The sequence below is a fragment of the Cryptomeria japonica genome, chromosome 1 (assembly GCF_030272615.1).
Source record: "Cryptomeria japonica chromosome 1, Sugi_1.0, whole genome shotgun sequence".
NCBI classification, from domain to species: Eukaryota; Viridiplantae; Streptophyta; class Pinopsida; order Cupressales; family Cupressaceae; genus Cryptomeria; species Cryptomeria japonica.
Window position 1 is genome coordinate 271080648 of NC_081405.1, and position 19157 is coordinate 271099804.

The window sequence follows — 19157 nt, forward strand, 5'->3', positions numbered from 1 at the left end:
CCTCCTCCACCGGCTCCCATCTTTTAAATAACTAATTCTATATACATTTATTATTAATAATAATTATTAAGTATTATTAAATTAATAAAATAATAATTTATTAAAAAATATTTTAATTTTAATTTAAGAGAGAAATCTTTTTTGTACATTTATGTATGTATGTATTTGTATATATTTATGTCTATGTACATTTACAAATATGTAATAGGCATATAACTGCTTAACAATTTATTAATTAATATATTATACAAATATTGAAAAAAATACATTTAATTTAAATTTACTAAATAAACCTTTCAAATTAGGTTTATTGCAAGCATCACCCAAAATAAAGATTAATCCTCACACACTTGTACTTCCCCAATTTTCATTGTTGGCCATAAAGAGTTTTGAGAATATAATTTGTTTATTTACTTAATCTATTGTTTTTATAGCTACTAACATACCATTTTTTATTAATATAAATATTTATTTAAAACTTGGTGGTCCCTTACTAAAGATACCTAGAAATTTCATTTTTTTTTAATTCTATCAAAGGTTGGATGTAGTCTTTTATAGATTTTTTTGATATACAAATAATATATTTTGTGTACAATCTATATTAGTTTGATTTCAATCATATAATGAATTCTTTTATTGTTTGCATATTTAGGTTCAACTTTTAAATCTTCTTTTTTAGTTTTGGATTTATTCATGGTTTCAAGAAATTGTTAATTTATTGTGATGCTTCTTAATTACAAACATAAATACATCTAGTTAACACATAAAAAGTTTGCTTGCATCCTTGTTGATTTTGATATTTTGTATGAGTTTTACATTGACATTTCTTTGAAAGTAGTAGACCATACCTAAATATGCTATTTATTCTAATGGTATGCTATTGCATTACTAGAAGTATTAGATTTTAGTTCAAATTACTATAAAATGCACAAGTATAGATGAAAATTAGATAATCAAAATTTATGGGGAAAAGATGTTGTTCCCCAAAATTTTATTATTAATAGTCTATTATTTCCTTCTTTAAGTTACTTGATATCATTGAACTATAAGAAAAAAATTTATAACCTCCTACTATGTAGAAAGATTCATCCCTTATTAAATGTGAATCAAATTCACCTTCTATAGGGGTTATTTTGGGTCACATCTCTTTGAAATATGAAAGATCCTAACTACCCTTTATAGCTCCTAATGATGAGTGAAATAAAGCACAATAGATTATTATGAAAAGAAAAGAAAAAAAATAGACAATCAAATATGGTTTTGATCTAGACAATATGCTTTATAATTCCCATGTTACAATGGCTCTAATGTTTTATGGCCTATGTGTGAGGTATAAATGATTGCCTTGCATGTCATAATTTTATTGGTTTAATGTCTATCTTATATAGCATCTAGATGCTCTACATTCCATTTCTTGCTTTCATTATTTAAATAAAGATGTGACTCCCTCTAACCTTATTCATTAATTAAAATTGTATTTTTAGCAACATTACTAAAGATTAATCATATAATCATATTTATCATAGCAAAGACTAGGAAAATAAATTTTAGTGCACCCTTGAAAAAGTGGTAAAAAATTAGCAAAGAAATAATTAATATTAGTAACATTTCATTTGTAATACATCTATGAGCTAATACTATTTGATGATATTATTTAAGAAATCATATTATGATAATTCTCTTATGGAATGGTGATATTGAGGGGGTTACTAGAATGAATTATCTAATATTTGATTTTAGAGGCATTTTTTAATAATAAAGCAAGAAATAAAGGTGTTGACCCTATACAAAGACAAGCCAAAAAGGCTACAAACAACTGATCAAGAACAAACTTCTGACAACAAGGGTCAAAACAACCCACTTGCAACACATTAGTAGAGGAACTAATAATCCACATCAAGGGTGGGTAGAAGTTTCACCCATGACGCGAGGAAGAGTTTGGGAAGAAGAGGAAGAACGATCTTTCCTTTATTGACAAACAACAATCCACACAATACTATGATTTGGAAGACCAACACAATGGGGAGCATGAGGAATCCACTTAGTGGGAATGCCAACACCAGTACGATGTTGACTAGGTGGTAGATTTAGAAAATTATCTTAATTTTAAGATTTCACAATTTTTTATAACCTCTGTTAGACAAGTAAACAAAAAAAAGAAATAGTGATTCTGCTCCATCAAATATTAAGCACTTGATTCAAAACCTATAGCTAGAACGATATATACTCATTGATAAGATGGGATGCATAAACATGATTAAGAAACTAATTAAAAAAACAAGCTTGACCTCATGTATTTATATAAGCAAGTGCTATAAGAAATGATCCCATTATGATAATGATCTAATATGACTACAATAGAAATTAAGATCACTAAGACTAAAATAGAAAAATGAAGGAGCATAGGATCAATGGTCTATTAGGAAGAAACAAACATTAATTTACTAAACATTGACAAAATGAATGATGTCATGAGATTGTGATTAGGGTATTAATAAAGAAATAATTTCATTTAGCAAAAGCAGTGATCACCACATTGACAATAATCATGGAATAAAATTGAGTAAAGAGGAATGATTATGAAATTGATATAATTAGATTAATAATAATTAACAACAGTAGATCAAATGCTACTAATTTTCACGTCCAAACATTACACGTGCCAATCTTATTTTATTGAGTGTTTCTAAAGCTATTTTTAGCAAATCTAGGCTGTTCCGTGAGAGCATGTCCAAACATTTTGAATTTGAAAGTTAACGGTGAAGTTTTATTTGAACGGAACGGACAATAATGAAATGTCTATGTGAAAGGAATGTTTAAGGTTGGCCAAACTAACCAACCTACAACGACATTGAAAGAATGTTCGAAACTAACCTACTTAAAACGGTAATGAAAATTCAAATGAAAACCTACAACGGTAATGAAAATTCAAATGGCATGGAGCGGGGAAAAGCATGTGAATTAACACTATAACCCTTGGCATTTTTCTAATAAGAGTTTGTCTAATTCAATTACATCACAAACCCTCCACAAATAATCTTTCTTCATCTTCTGGAGCTTATCCTTCAATTTCAATTTTCCCTTGAGTTTATTCTCCTTTTCTTCACCCCCAAACCCTGAAACCTGCAAAACTTTCCTCTGCGCCTTCCATAAAGAAGATTGTGAATGATTTCCTCTGGTGAGCTTGGATAGGTCTTAAGCTGTGTGCATTTTCCCTGTTCAACGATGAAGGATCAAAGGTTTTTACAGGATTTTTTTTCTCTTCTCTGAATTCAAACCCTGGAAATAAATACCTTTTATAGCTTCATTCAACGAGTCCGCATCAAATCCGGACATACATGTTTGAATTCAAAATTTGTAAGCTAATATTTATTTACTGTCATAGATCATTTATTGTTTTGATTTGTTCCGCCAAGATGAGTTAATCACGTTTATGAACAATATTTAACTCTGAAAACTTCTTGGTCCATCTGTTCATGTTTTTTATCTAATATTTGTTTTTCAGCTTTTCACATTCTGGCTGGTAAAAGATGAAGAGGCAAAAAGGAGGATCAGAAAATAGCAACCAAATGAGATCAAATTCCCTCTTCCAGGTAATTCTTTGTAGAGTTGATCTTTATTTTATATTTTATTTTTACATATCTGTGGTAGTAGATGAAGCAGCAGAGTAATGTATTGTTTACCCTGCCCAATAAAATTGTGCATTGGTAAACACCCCTATGAAATTTAATAATAGATCTCTCAAAATGACATGAAAAATTGACCTCTCTAAGATTTAGTTCTTTGCATTAATTTAAGATTTAATTCTTTGCATTAGTTTTGGCTATCATGGCATTCTTCTTTTAGGGTTAAATAAATCTTATTGATGCAAGATAGGGTTCTCCCACCCTGCCTACCAATTTAAAAATTAAAAAATACACAACATAAAACAAAGACTCTATTTCCATTCAATTGCTAATTGCAAACTAAAAACAAAAGTAGTTAAATCTGTAATCACATGGCCTTTCAAAGGCCTCCCTCCCTCTACATTATTTACCTGTTTAATCTTCACATTATTAGTTTTCAAACTTTACAGCTCCTCAAATCTCCCTTTACTGCAACCCTTCTCTTCCTTTGGGATAATCCTTATTACATAGCCACAATGTTATCTACCATTTATTAATCCTTACTACATAGCCACAATTTTATATGAATTTAATAGGTTAGTTGGGTCATCTATTTTACTATACATCACTCATTAATTAGCCACTTGCTTGTATCTTTTTTGTTGGCATTTTTAATCATACTTATATAATTTTATTGCTTTTATTTGTTTCTATTTTTATTAAAAAAATTTAAAAATATATTTTTTTAATTTGAAGAAAGATAATTACACATACAATTCACATTCAAATGTGTATTTTTTAGTTTATATTTGTGCAACTTATTCTTTCTAAAAATTGAACTAAATATAAATAGATAAAAATTAATTTATGCTATATGTTTTACCCTTAATTTTATGGAATGACTTTATTGATCTAAAAAAAATGAACAATTGAATATAAGTTTTGGTTTAGCTTTGTCATATTCTAGAATCACTTAAGTAAATACTAGCTACTGGATATAAGATATCATAATGAATAGTTTGAAGAGGATATGTGGTCAAATGTAAATGAAATAATTTCTTAAATTTTATGGAATGATTTTATTGGTTTCAAAAAAATGAACAATTGAATATAAGTTTTGTTTTAGCTTTGTGATACTCCAGAATCACTTAAATAAATGCTAGCCACTGGATATAAGATATCATAATGAATAGTTTGAAGAAAACATGTGATCAAATGTAAATTAAATAATTTCTTAACTTTTAAGTTTCACATTTTTTAGAACATCTCATACTTTTTAAAATGATTTGTTATGAATATAATTTATTAAAAAAGATTGAACCATCACAAATAATTCTTACTCCATAACCACACTATTATCAGTGTTGACTATAATTATATAAAACAAAATTATAAGCGCACTGCCAAAGCATTAAGAAGTTAATTGTTCTAATCCCTGGTAAGAGTAATAAGTTTTAAAGCTTGCTAATGAATCCTAAATTTGACGTCCAAACATAACACCTGTCAATCGCTTCGATTGAAAGTATCTTTGAACGCTTTTAATCAAACGCATTTTCTGCATATCCTGCAATCATAGCACTCTCACAGTTCATGTGCCTTTGTCTATGCTTCCACATTTTTGCATTCATGTCTACCCTGTTCAGAAGCTCTGCACAGGCATGGAGTACGCTGCAAATAAAAATGGAGGCCGGAACATTTTGAATTTGAAAGTTAACTGTGAAGTTTATTTGAACGGAACAGTATTGAAAGAATGTTCGAAACTAACCTACTGAAAGAATGTTCGAAACTAACCTACCTACAACGGTAATGAAAATTCAAATGGCATGGAGCGGGGAAAAGCATGTAAATTAACACTATAACCATTGGCATTTTTCTCGTAAGAGTTTGTCTAATTCAATTAGATGACAGACCCTCCACAAATCATCTTTCTTCATCTTCTGGAGCTTATCCTTCAATTTCAATTTTCCCTTGAGTTTATTCTCCTCTTCTTCACCCCAAACTTTCCTCTTATAGAAGATTGTGAATGATTTCCAGCATTTCATTTTAAGCTGTGTGCCTTTCATTTTATTTCTTTATATGCCACATTTGGAATGTTCTTAAGCTGTGTGCCTTTGCCCTGTTCAACGATGAATTCCCTGGGGCTATCCCTAATGGCGGAAGGATCAAAGGTTTTTGCAGGATTTTTTTCTCTCACAGGCCGATTCAGCGGAGTAGTGGGCGTTGAAAGTAAATCCTCAGGTTTCTCTTCTCTCAATTCTTCAGCCATATGGAGATTCGAACATGTGACTTAAGGTTCAAACCCTAGAATTAAAATTTGTAAGCACATAATTTATTTACTGTCATAAATCAGTTATTGTTTTGATTTGTTCAGCCAAGATGCCTTAATCACGTTTATGAACAATATTTAACTCTAAAAACTCCCTGGTCCATCTGTTCATGTTTTTTATCTAATATTTGTTTTTCAGTTTTTCACATTCTGGCTGGTAAAAGATGAAGAGGCAGAACGGAGAATCAGAAAATAGCAACCAAATGAGATCAAATTCCCTCTTTCAGGTAATTCTTTGTAGAGTTTATTTTTATTTTTTATTTTTATTTTACATATCTGTGGTAGTAGATGAAGCAGCAAGTAATGTATTATTTATTCTGCCCAATAAAATTGTTCATTGATAAACACCCTATGAAATTTAATAATGGATCGCTCAAAATAGTATGAAAGATTTTTATCTATTATTTGTTTTTTAGTTTTTCACCTTCTGCTGGTAAAAGATGAAGAGGCAAACAGAGGATCAGAAATCCCAGGTAATTCTTTGTAGAGTTTCTCTTTATTTTTATTTAATTTTTTACATATTTTGTGGTAGTAGATGAAGCAGCAGAGTAATGTATTGTTTACCCTGCCCAATAAAATTGTGCATTGATAAACACCCTGTGAAATTTAATAATAGATCGCTCAAAATGGCATGAAAAATTGACCTCTCTAAGATTTAATTCTTTGCATTAATTTTGGCTATCATGGCATTCTTCTTCATTGAATTCATGAGGCTAGGGCACAAAAACACCTCTACTTATTCTTGGATAGATGTAGGCTAAAATATCCAGCAAATGTAACCCTAATCACTTTCTACTTTCCACCATTGAAAACTATTTCAAAATTGCATTAAAACCATGTATAAGAAGTTCCTGCCAAAGAATGGAAGGACTATGTTTGTAGAAGAGTTTACTAAAGCTATCAGTTAATTGTCTTGTTTTATTGACGGTGGACATTAGTATCTTGATAGAGTAGAATATCATTAAGTGTTGTGTGAAGGAATGCAATGATTGCAGGTTAGACACAAATTAGATTTGTTGAAAAGGGTTTAGAAACCAAATGCAATTGGCAGATGTAGATGCAGACTGCACAACCTTTTTCAGTGCACTTTCTGTCTATTCAAAACACGAGATTTGGAAGAGGATGTTGAAATTGATCAAAGTATAAAGAATTGGGATAGAAAAATGTCTAAATGTTTAGCTATTTCTTCGGAAGCATGAAATGCACAATTGTAAATCAGCTTTGACATCTCAACTTTTATGCTGTGAAATAGGAAATAGAGCGAACAAATTAGCGATGTGTACTTAAATGGGTCACTTGAAATCTAATAAGAGTTGGTGCACTTAATGAATGGCTTTGCTGCCTAAATTAATGCATAAGACATAAGACTGTAAACAAGTGCAAGATGAGATATTCAATAAATAAATCGAATATCTAAAGCCAACAAGGAAATTGCAAGCTAGGTTCCTTTGAGTTCTGTACAAAGTTTACTGTTTTAGACTTGACCGACAAATTTTGGTTTTAATTAGTTTAATTTCTTTTAATAGGGCAGTAAAGCATCTACCATTCAGACTTTTATATTTTTAAAGTTAAAATCTTAAGACTCCATGTTTACTTGAGTGACCCGCAATCTGAAGCCAACAAGGAAATTACAAGCTAGGTTCCTTTGAGTTCTATACAAAGTTTACTATTTTAGACTTGAGCGACAAATTTTGGTTTTAATTAGTATAATTTATGTTAATAGGGCAGTAAAGCATCTACCATTCAGACTTTTATATTTTTTAAGTTAAAATCTTAAGACTCCATGTTATACTCGGAAGGACACATATGTCTTCCATGGTCTGCTTGTCTGGTTGCATTCCTTCTTGACCTCCCAGAAGGCATATAGATGCTACCAATATAAATTTTGTTAAAATATCCACTAGCTATGTTACCTCTGTAAATTTTTTGCATAATCAATATAATGCTAGCTCTGCCTTTATCAATAAAAAAAAACAAGTGCAAGATGAGATATTCAATAAATATATTTTATTTACAAAGTAAGTAATGAATCTAGGTAAATTAATCTATATTGCACACAAAGGTTTTATGGCCCAGACAAATTCAGTTCAGTTCAAGCTGAAACTATTATGAAACAAACTAGGTGTTAGCCTAAATATTTTAATGAAATATGATTTTTAAATCTTCATAAATTTAGATACAAACCTGGTCGTTTGTAAGTCTCTTGTAACTGGATTTTCTACTGTTGTTCTAATTTATTGTTTATCAATTTATCTTCATGAAACATGCTAAACTAAAATAGGGTTGCTTGTAGTGTTCATCATACTCTCATATAGATCTATGCTTGTTAACATAATGAACATATAGAAACCAAAAAAAATACAAACAAGTAGAATATAATTCGTATAAGTCTATCTTAGAATTAGAGGTATTACTCTGGTTATAACAAACATTAATATAATAATAGCGTGCACTTGTCCTTGAAAAGGCAGATTAAGTTTTTTAAATTATGATATTAACAATAATCACCTGATCTTGATGTATAGGTATTTGATAGACCTTTAGATTGTACAACATTAGATTTTGTGTGTGTTAATTTGTCTTAAACTGAACTACAATATCCACAAGCCTGAAAATTTAGGAGTTCTTTGGTTCCGATAAAAACCCAAAAATAGTGGACTTATAAGGCCAAATAAAGAGTAGTCATGGTGGTTAACTTTGAAGTAGATATCCATCCCTATCCTATATTTAATGTTGGTTTTAAGCTTGAAGCTTACTATTTATGTTTGTGATATCCATTTTAATTTTTTCCCACACAGTGCTTGATCCGCTTATCTACATAGGAGGGTGCTTATTCAATGGAAATAAGCAAGATAAGATAGATCAAATGTAGCATATTCAAATTTCAAATCACTTGTGCATGTCTTCAGGAGAAAAAAAGGTTCAAATAGAAAATATTGAGGAAAATTAGTAGAGAACTTTAAGACAACATGAAGTAAATTGTAATAAAATCAATTTGAAGTCTCACTTCTTTAACATATAGAGGAAGGAGAACTTTCCCAAATAACAACTACAAGATACTAGTGCATGAGGAAAAGCTTAAGGTAGAGCACCTTATTTAGGTTGTCATGCTTCAATATCATCTCGAACTCAAAGTTAATTTAGAAGAGAAACATAAATTAGTCTAGAAGAGAAACATAAACCAGAATCAAAGACAAATATGTCTTCTAAAGATTGAGGCACATGTTGTGAGATCTTTTTGTATTATAACCAAATCACATTTTATACCACTACATACACTATTGAACACAAGTTTGTTAGAGTCTACAAAATAGAGTAAGGAAGTTTGTAGGAAGAAGAAATTTGGATCTGGAAAAAGGCTTTTATATCTAGATCACCTAAATTTAAATTAAGAAATGAACTGAGATTTTCTGAAATTGCTCAGAATTGTCAATATGAACTAGGACATACATCTGAATCCAGAATTATTTATAGAGTACAACTATATGAACCAATGACATAAAAATTTGTTAGCTGATGAAAAGTACAAGTAACTAGCATTTAATTTGTAATTAAACAAAAAACACTAAAAAAAAAAAAACTTCATCTTGAATATAAAAAAAGTTGATCAAAGAGTTGAAGCCATGGGCAATTTCAGTGTAAGCTCAATTTGTAGCTTTACTCAATAAATTGTTAGTGGTTGTGATCATTGTTTTTTTTGCTAGGTTTTTTTCTTTCGCTAGGTTATGTGTGGTTGTGATCATTGTTGTTGTTATTCTTATAGTTTATTTAATTGATCACCACATCATATTTTCTAACAAGAGAATGTCAATAACTTTGAACAATCATAGAGCTCGTGGAAATCATTTAGTAGAGGAAAAACCATTGATCGCAGACATGTGGGTTGGTCTGCATAGAGAGCTTTTTAAAGCTCCACTAACAGTTGTGTATGAAGCACAGCAAATGAAAATTGTGCTTGAGTGTGCAGTTTACTTGTTGGAATTCTAGGAAAATGGAAAAGGCAGGAAGAATTACCCAAATCATTAGGATTTGGAAAAAGGGTTGAAACTAACAAAGTAGAAGGGATAATGACACTCATGAAGAGCCTACCAAGAAAAGGAGACTACATTCTACCAAGGATTCACAAATCATGATAGAGGCATGCTAGCTAGTCATTTTATCACCTAATTTCTTCCAAGAATTTATTGAGTGAGATCTTTGGCAATTGTTGCAAATATTACGAAAAATCTTGGCAAGGATAGGAAAGGAAAGCTTAATCCCATTTTTGTTGAGGAAAGGCCTAACTATGTAGGATTTGGGTACAACGAAAGAACAAACAGAGATTAGAGAACACTCTAGTCCTGCTATACATAAGTAGCTTTGATGGACAAGAATAACAAGCTATGTCTACATCAAAACCATCTCAAACTCAACAATCTAATTGCTTATTAAGACAAGTAGGTGACAACTCATACTTGAAGCATAAACCACCATGTTAGTTTTGCCACTCACATGTTGTACCACAAATGTATCTTTGTAAAAGGAGATCTATTTGACATTGTTATGGGATAATTTATCTTAAGATTTGGTATATTTTAGTGCTTGATTGTCCATCAAGATGAAGTATACTAGATAAAGAATCTTAGCAATAAACATTTTACACTATTCTCATGTGTAAGAAAGCATATTTCTTAGACACAAATTAATCTTTAAATTTATATAAATACTCAGGAACTTGACACTAAAATAATATAACCAGTCACTTGATTCATAACATTAATGTGCCTCACATACATAATCAAAGCGGGTCTTATTACTTCCAAAGGGTACATGAACCATAATTAAAGTTACAAATACAAATAGGAAAATATGAGCGACTCATACTGATTTCCTTGAATCACCTAATATCTTCTATAATTGAATGCCGAATGGGTAGCTATGGAGTTATGCTCAACTTAGCTTGTTGTTGTCGCCACACATGCAACAATGATAACTAATTGTTTTGATATAGGAAATCTCCTCCTCTTCACAAATTGATACAACCTATTCTAGATTTATAATATCATGGTATCTCTAGTGCTCACAGATTGAGTACTAGTCTCCATGAGAAGAGTCAATAGTTGGCTAGTTGCTTGTACTGTGAGGCGCAAGCCTTACCACTAATGACCCCTTACCATGTTGAATATTGGATCTCTCCTTGCTCTGTTCGACAGATTGGAAGGATGAAGGCAGCGCAAGGAATGGTGATTGCAAACAAACAACTTAAAATCCAATCCTTGAGGTCTAGTTTCAGAGACAAAGATAAACCTTTGGGATCTGAATTCCTGTAAAAGGAATGTGTCTGCACATGAAACTAATATTCTTTAAAATCCTCACCTGCATTCAACACATATAACATGCTAATCACCAATTTCCAGACATTACTGTTTTACCAGCCAACTGTCCTCTATGCATCTATGTCCTCTCTTGTTTTGAAGCCTTGAAACCACTACATTCTTGCAGAAGCCAAAAAATTGGTGAATAGCTTTAATCTTAAAAACTCTACAATCATGCAAAGGTCAGAGCACTACCTAAAGAAATGTGTGTTCTCTCCCATTGAAAGTCTAGAAAAATTTCCTACCATTCTACAACCGAAATAGAGGCCAATAATAGAGTGCCAAAAAAATTTAAACTACTACTGACCTTAACAAATATGCAACTTTACTAAGGCAACTAGCATCCAAAAATAAACCTTGGGAAATACTAAATCCCGATTGGCTATTCATGCTTAGTTTAATCACTATTTAAGGACTTTGCCCCTCCGCTATAGTTCCATGCATGGAAGGAACAAATAATCCTCAAGTAGTGAAAGATATTTGATAGTTGATCGTACCTTTCTAGGTGTTAGTAGCTTATTTGGCATGCACGTGGCATTTTGAGCCATTACGGTGAGCTGTTATGTAGTTAATATTTGAAATTAGGGAATTGAGGATCAGGGTTGAGGATTAACTCTTCCCTCTTAAGGTATGCAAGGCTTTAGATTAATAGGGATTAAGGATGACGACACACCAAGAAACAACTATTGAATGAGGAAAGCTTGACAAAGGAAGGGCATTCGAGGAAGAGTTGTTAAGCATAACTTAAACAAGGTATCGAGGTTAAGGGCAACAAAAATGTATTGAGGAATTGACAGACCTTGGGGAGCTCGAAGTGGCTTGCAAATGGTACTTGGGGATAAGGGCCCATAACTTTGACAAGAAACACTAAGAAATTATCTTGTTATATAAAAATAAATTGGATTGTTTGTTCGACCAGAATGAATAGGAATCAGAGATCTTCTTATAGATTATCTTTACTATAAAAACTAATGGACTATTTACCCTACTAGAATGAATAGGAATCACGGATCTTACTATAGGTTATCTTTACTCAAATAACTAATGGATTTTTTTCCCTATTTGAACATCTGAACAAATAGGAATCGTAGATTGTTTATATATAGATAGTTGATTATATTATGATAATGATAATATAAAATAGTCATCTACCTTTGAAGTTGTCAGCCCTGGTTTATTCATCCTTACTATTATTATCTTTGTTGCTTTTGACGTGGCTTACTCTCTATGCCATTACGATGATAATAGTGAGCATCACATGTTAAATCTAGGATGCAATTCAATGTTTTGATAAAATTAGTATAAATTTTTAGATAATAAGTTTTAGATTTGACCACTTGAAAGGATATTTTTCTCTTATTCTTTAAGTTTTCACACTGTGTTTTATTTTTCTTGAGAACAAATATCTTGATTTGTTTTAATTTCTTATAGATTGACTCATATGTATGTTTCAGCCATTCATGGCATTGACATTGGGTTCATGGGTGGGCCCATTTCTCATGCTGGTATTAGCACTTCTCACAGGCCATTGACAACAGAGGATTAATGAGTTGCATCATCAACTTAGGTTTTTCCTTTTGCCCTTTTCTTTTTCCTTATTTAAAAACTTAGGGTGTGGAATTTTGTCTTTTGAATGTATTTTTGTATTTATTTTATTTTATTTTAAGTACTTTTTTGTCAAATTGTTATGATTGACAATCAACTATTAGGATTTTCCATGGATGGTAATAGTTACAAGGAAGTTGCTATCATTTAAGTTGATGTGTTTGGTGAGGTTGATGTGAATGATTAAACATGAAACCTGGTATGTACATGTGCTTGATGTTTAGATTTTTTTCATGATCACCTTGTGTGACCACCATGCTTTGTTCTGTGTGTTTTTTGTTTATACCCCTCTATGATGAACTTTTAAGAGTAATTTTATAGATTTGGGGTCTTTAATATTGGTATGCATTTCATTTCTTTATTTTGTTGCTTTGAATATAAATGAACTACAATAAAAATTGACATTGATATATTAAATCATTTATGTGATAATTTATTACATTATAATATTATGTCCCTTATCTCTATAAAAGATGTCCAACACACATCTGTTTTGTCTAACAGACTGAAAACCCTTTAAAAAAACATTTCTCATATTGACTATGATAGAAATCAAATTGAGAGAGAGAGCCTTACTTGCAGCAAGTACTCCCTTGACCATAATCTAAGCAAGCAATAACAAATTCAAACATGTTTATTTTTATTTTGCAAAACAAAACTTATCTTACAATTTGCAATGTTGCAAACATCATTTACATTCAAACTCTCTAAACACTCATTCAAAATAGTTTTCAATATATTTGAAATTGCAACAAAGAAAACACTGAAATTAGCCCTAAATATTTGTCTACAACAAAAATTTCTATGTCATGAAGTATTAAGAAGGAAAACTGTTGTTCTTTTATTGAAATTGGAAGGAATTGTTGATACAAATTTGAAAATGCCTCTAAAATCTGCGTTACAACGTTCTTCATCCTAAAAGAGCCTGGAAAAGCTACAATACCAGTTGAGATAAAGAAAAGAACTAGGAAAGAATATAAAAGAAGCCTTGAGAGTAACTGAAGAGAAGTTGATGAAGAACTATTTGTGCCTCTTGGGACTGAGCTCTAACTGATTGTCCTTTCTTGCTTCTATCTTTATCTTGCATGTTTGATTCATCCTTGGTCAAATTTGGTGAAGAATGAGATAGAGAAAGGCCTATAATAGTTGCAAACTGTGGGCCCAAACCTCTCCTTGACCCCATGCATTATCCACGTGGGCTCCTAAATTGATGACAAACTACTGCATTATCTTCCAAAATCCCCATTTTTAGGCCTAAAATTGAAAGCTCTACCTTTGCCTCCAAAATTGATCATGAACTGATTGGCTGATGCTATCAAGTGGTTGCATTATCCTTGATTTAATGAATGATCTAGGAGCTTGTTGACTTAACCAAGAGTTTGCTTTAGTCTTCTTTTCTCTCAACACTCTTAAATCATTGTCTTTATACTCATTATAAGGCTATGGACTGTCTTTTAGACCTTCTTTTAATTGCTGGCAAAAATATAAAATAGGATGATATGACTGTCCCTAAAAGATTGCCCCAAGAAATGGCTTTTATTGGGACTGTTATAACAATATTACTACTCTATACCCTAGAAGCCTTGTCTTAAATCTTTTTAGTAGTCTTGACTTTTCTCTCTCATCTTTCTCTCTATCAAAGTCACAGTCTCCCCTTGCTAGGTATTCCTTGAATGGATTTCATCTTTCTCCATTCCTTCACTATCTTTTGTCCATTTATTTTCATGATTTCTCTGAGACAATGACTCATTTCATAAAAAATAGTCACTGTATTTACTCTTCATTGGTGTCTTTATCATGTGCCCTATGAAACCAGCTTCTATCCTCTGTCTCCTAGCTCTTTCTTGCTGTCATAGTCATGAGGTCCTTGCTTCTATATTTGCATCATAATATTGATCTGCTCTGAAGTTTTATAAAAAAAACATCCCTAACCTCTGAATGCTCTGCGACCTTCAATAGCTTTGAAAAATATACTAAGATAGTGATTGTTTGATTTGTTCTTTTAGACTGGATATGGCCATCTCTATTATCATTTAGACCTGCTATCACTACTTTATCTTTGAAATGACTATACCCTTTACCTCATGCCTTAGATCTAAGGTTAGGTCTGCTCACATTTTTGAATTTGGCTCTTTTGTCTTGTAGAAGCAACATTGTGCTTTGATAGAGATGTTTTTGCTAAAAAATTATAACCCCCTTAAAGCTTGTGACTAAGCTCTTGGGGTATTGTGTTTTATACATTCTTTACTTGAGCCTTTTGGATGGATAGGCTACCATTAGGGACTGTTGCGATTACTGAAAGTAATCTTGCTTGCTGCTAAAAGGGCTTGTTAAGGCATTGATTGCAATGATCTGTGACTAAAACCTTTTTCTCATCTATTTGTGTTCTTTGTCCATTGAAATGCTCAAAACACTTTCACAAGTCTGGTAATTCCTTTGTAGAAGGCTTTCGTGGCCCTGAAGTTGCCTTTGTTCAATGATTTGGTGTTACTTTGAGGCTTTGATACTATGCTCTGTTTCTTTGACAGTGATGTATCTTTATGATTGTGTATGTAATGATCCTTGGTGAACATTTTATGTCATGCCTCCATGATATCTGGTAGGATTGACTATGTTCTACCATAAATGCTACAATAGTATCTTTATATTGCATCCTCTTTAATATACACCATATACACTAAACTATGACTTCAATCTTCATATCACAATGATTACCTTGTTGTCAATCCTTTATGTTGATTGTCAATCATCACTGTCATGAACTGTACCTTCTGCTTCTTTGAATTGTCTTTTTTAGGGCTTTTTATGACTAAGGCTACCTCTTTATGCCTTGAGAATGAACTACTCTTTACCTCTTTTGATGGTGAACTCTTGATACTTGGGCTCTTGAGCATTAATATTTCTGAGACAAATTCATTCTTTTATTTACTGCTATTGCTTATTTACTTCCAGGTCTGCTCTTTAATCATGAAAAAAATTACTGTCACGAGTTTTATTTACTCCTCTATTTACAGTTAAGACCTTCCCTATTTTTCTCTTGAATCTATTATTTATTTCAAAGAGACTGAAAGGGACGACAACTTGATAGTTTTATTGTCTTTTCTTGTAAAAAACTAATGCATACATGTCATTTGACACCCATCTCTACTTTGTGAATCATCTATGCTCTGTGTATGTTGATTAAGGTTAGCATTGGCCTTATGATTCTTGATGTTGTTGCAACCTTTATTCATTGTCACCTTTGGTATTTTAATCTCCAATCTACTCAAAGAAAATAAATCAATTTTGCTCTTCATCTTTCATTATGATCTAGGGCTTCTCATTGTATACCACTGTGATAAACTTCTTTATTGGGTTGTATCATAGGCACTCTTTGTAGGCTGCTCACACAACCCTTGTCATTCGCTTTTGACCTTATCATACTATCTTTATGACTTTATCACTGTATTTTCTCTTTAATAGTGATTGTGTGAGGTCTACAACAAAAATCTCTATGTCATATAACCATTGTGAATGAGTATTCATGCTCGTTTAATATCCTTGGACTGACTTGATAGAGATATATGCCTTGAAGTTGATCCTTCCATCCTTTTCTTGAGCTTTTTCAGACTTTGAGGGTTGCAACTGTCTCTTTATTTGTTGACTTGATTCTTTTGGATGTTATGTTCTTTGTGTTGCTACTACTTTGTGAAATCATAAAGAGACTGTTGCAACAACTTTGCTTCAATAACTACAATTTTCCATAATACATGTAACCTTCAAGTATATAACAAATCACTTTACTGCTATGATTATCCTCCATTATGTTTGGGACAAAAGCTTTCTCTGTATCCTTATCATTTCACTGTGAAGATGTTCCATCCTTGATCACATCTCCTTTTGTCACAATATTGACTACTTATTAATGTTAACGCATAATAGCTTCGGTAAGATAAATGATTGAATGAGAGATAAAATGAAGTCTCTCATTCAATCATTTATCATATCGAAAACTATGATAAAACCTTCAAGCAATTAATTCCTCTTTGATAGCCATTCTACATGTGCATATAAACAACCTATTGATAATCATACTATGTATTTTGGTTATGTTCATCGATCTAATAAATCTTGTATTAGATATATATATCGATTAACATAAATAATGATAAATAAATGATTAATGAAAACACCGATTAATATATATCGGGTTGCATATAATATATCGGGTTGCATACGATATATCGGGTGGCAATATAACGAAGATCACCGATAGTTATCAGTGTGTTAGTCTACACTGATAGTTATCGGTTGTTAAGGCTGACACACCAATAATTATCGATTGTTAGCATTAAGCCAACATCGATAGACATCGGTTGTATTACTACTCCCACACCGATTGACATTAACGTTGAACATGCATTTGTTTAGTATAAACAAAGAGGCACGATCAAGTAATGTCTTGATCGATCATGACTGATCAAGGCATTGCTTGACCGTGCCCCATTGGTTACATACTTATATTGAGTGGCATTCATGAGATGGGACATAGAAAATATAAAAATGCTCCTCTCACCTGCCACAAATAAGAAGATAGTCAGATATATAATTAAGGCAATAATAAAATTAGATAATAGAATATAACTTGCATATTGAATGTAAATTGAACATTATTTACATGGTATCAGAGCTATAGTTAAATCGAACCTGAGGCTGTTCAATTTTACGTAAAATTCAAATCAAGTATATATTCAACATCACAATCCTATCAATGGCCAACGCTATCAAATTTAAAGACAGACTTGCAAGAGGTGACGACTTTTCCGCATGGAAATTCAGAATTCAAATGATTCTAAAAGATAACAAAGTTGAATCATTTGTAAAGAATGAAACAAAAGAACCTAAGACTGAACCTGATCAAGCAATTTGGAGAGAAGGAAATGATAAGGCTATCAAAATAATAGTTGATGGGGTAAGGAACAATATTATGCCCATTATAAAGAAACACGAAACAACCTTCAACATGTTCAAAGCACTTGAAGACGTTTTTGAGATATCCAATGCCAGTAGAACCTTGGCTCTAAAAAGAGAGATAAATCATATAACCATGATAAAAGGAGAATCAATCAATACCTACTTCATGCGGATATCTACCTTAAGGGATGATCTAGCAACTCTTGGTTATGAAATCGAAAGCAAAGAATTAACCCTCATTGCTTTAGATGGGTTGCCTAGTATCTGGGAAATGTTCGTCCAAGGCATTAGTGCAAGGGATAACTTTCCAAAATTTGATAGGCTAAAGGCTGACCGTCTCCAAGAGGAATCAAGGCAAAATAAGAAAGGAATCAAATAAAAGAATATGGATGAAGATCTTCAAGTTCTAACTACGAACTCAGACAGAAAAGGCAAGAAGAAGCAATTCAGGAAGAGAAAAGGTTGTCACAACAAGAACTCTTTTAAGAAGGACCTCTCTCAAATTCAGTGTTAGAGATGTGACAAATTTGGGCACTATGTTGCCAAATGTCCAGAAAGAGCTAAACAAGCCACATTTGCCAAAACAGGAAAATCAAAAAGGGAAGAGGACTCCGAGAAGTATGTACTTTATTTAGCACTCACAAATCACACATCAAAAAAAGTGAACTCCTGGGTGATCGACAGTGGCTCATCCAAACACATCACAGGATTTAGAGAAGTACTAGACTCCATGGAAGAGGAGAATGATGAAGAGGTAACCATCGGAGATGACTCCACACACCCTGTCAAAGGAGTTAAAAACTGCGCCATCAAACTAAAGTCAGGTGTATCATTACAACTTAGAGGAGTGCTATATTCTCCAGGAATCAAGAGGAATCTTGTCTCAATATCAGCACTGGAGGACAATGGATACAGAGTGACCTCCATGGACAACAAAGTGTTGGCTTGGCCAAAGAACTCATCTATCACAAAAGATAATACAATTGGTCAAAGATAAGGCTACTTATATGAGCTATGCATAGAGCCCAACTTAGCCCTAATTCATGAAACTATAGATGCCAATGAAATATGGCATAAAAGACTAGGCCACCTAAATTTTAGAGCTTTATCATCAATGGGAGACCTTGTCATAGGTCTACCTATGCTAAAGCAATATCATTCAGGGGCATGCACAGGATGTGCCCTAGGTAAAAATACTAAAGGTGCTTTTCAGAGTAGTACTAGGAAATTTAGCATCCTAAAATTGCGACACTTGCAATTTCGACTGCATTTCGGTCTTCACGATGGCGACGCAACACGCAACCTGAATGGAGA

At 32.2% G+C, this 19157-nt stretch overlaps 1 long non-coding RNA gene across 1 annotated transcript; it reads left to right on the forward strand.

Moving 5' to 3' along the window:
• Positions 1-3040: 3040 nt before the first annotated feature.
• Positions 3041-12873, forward strand: LOC131073799 (uncharacterized). The gene is made up of 6 exons (XR_009112993.2): positions 3041-3357; positions 3506-3593; positions 5784-5921; positions 6071-6158; positions 6348-6404; positions 12740-12873. It is a non-coding gene; the product is annotated as an uncharacterized LOC131073799 (long non-coding RNA).
• The last annotated feature ends 6284 nt before the right edge of the window (positions 12874-19157 follow it).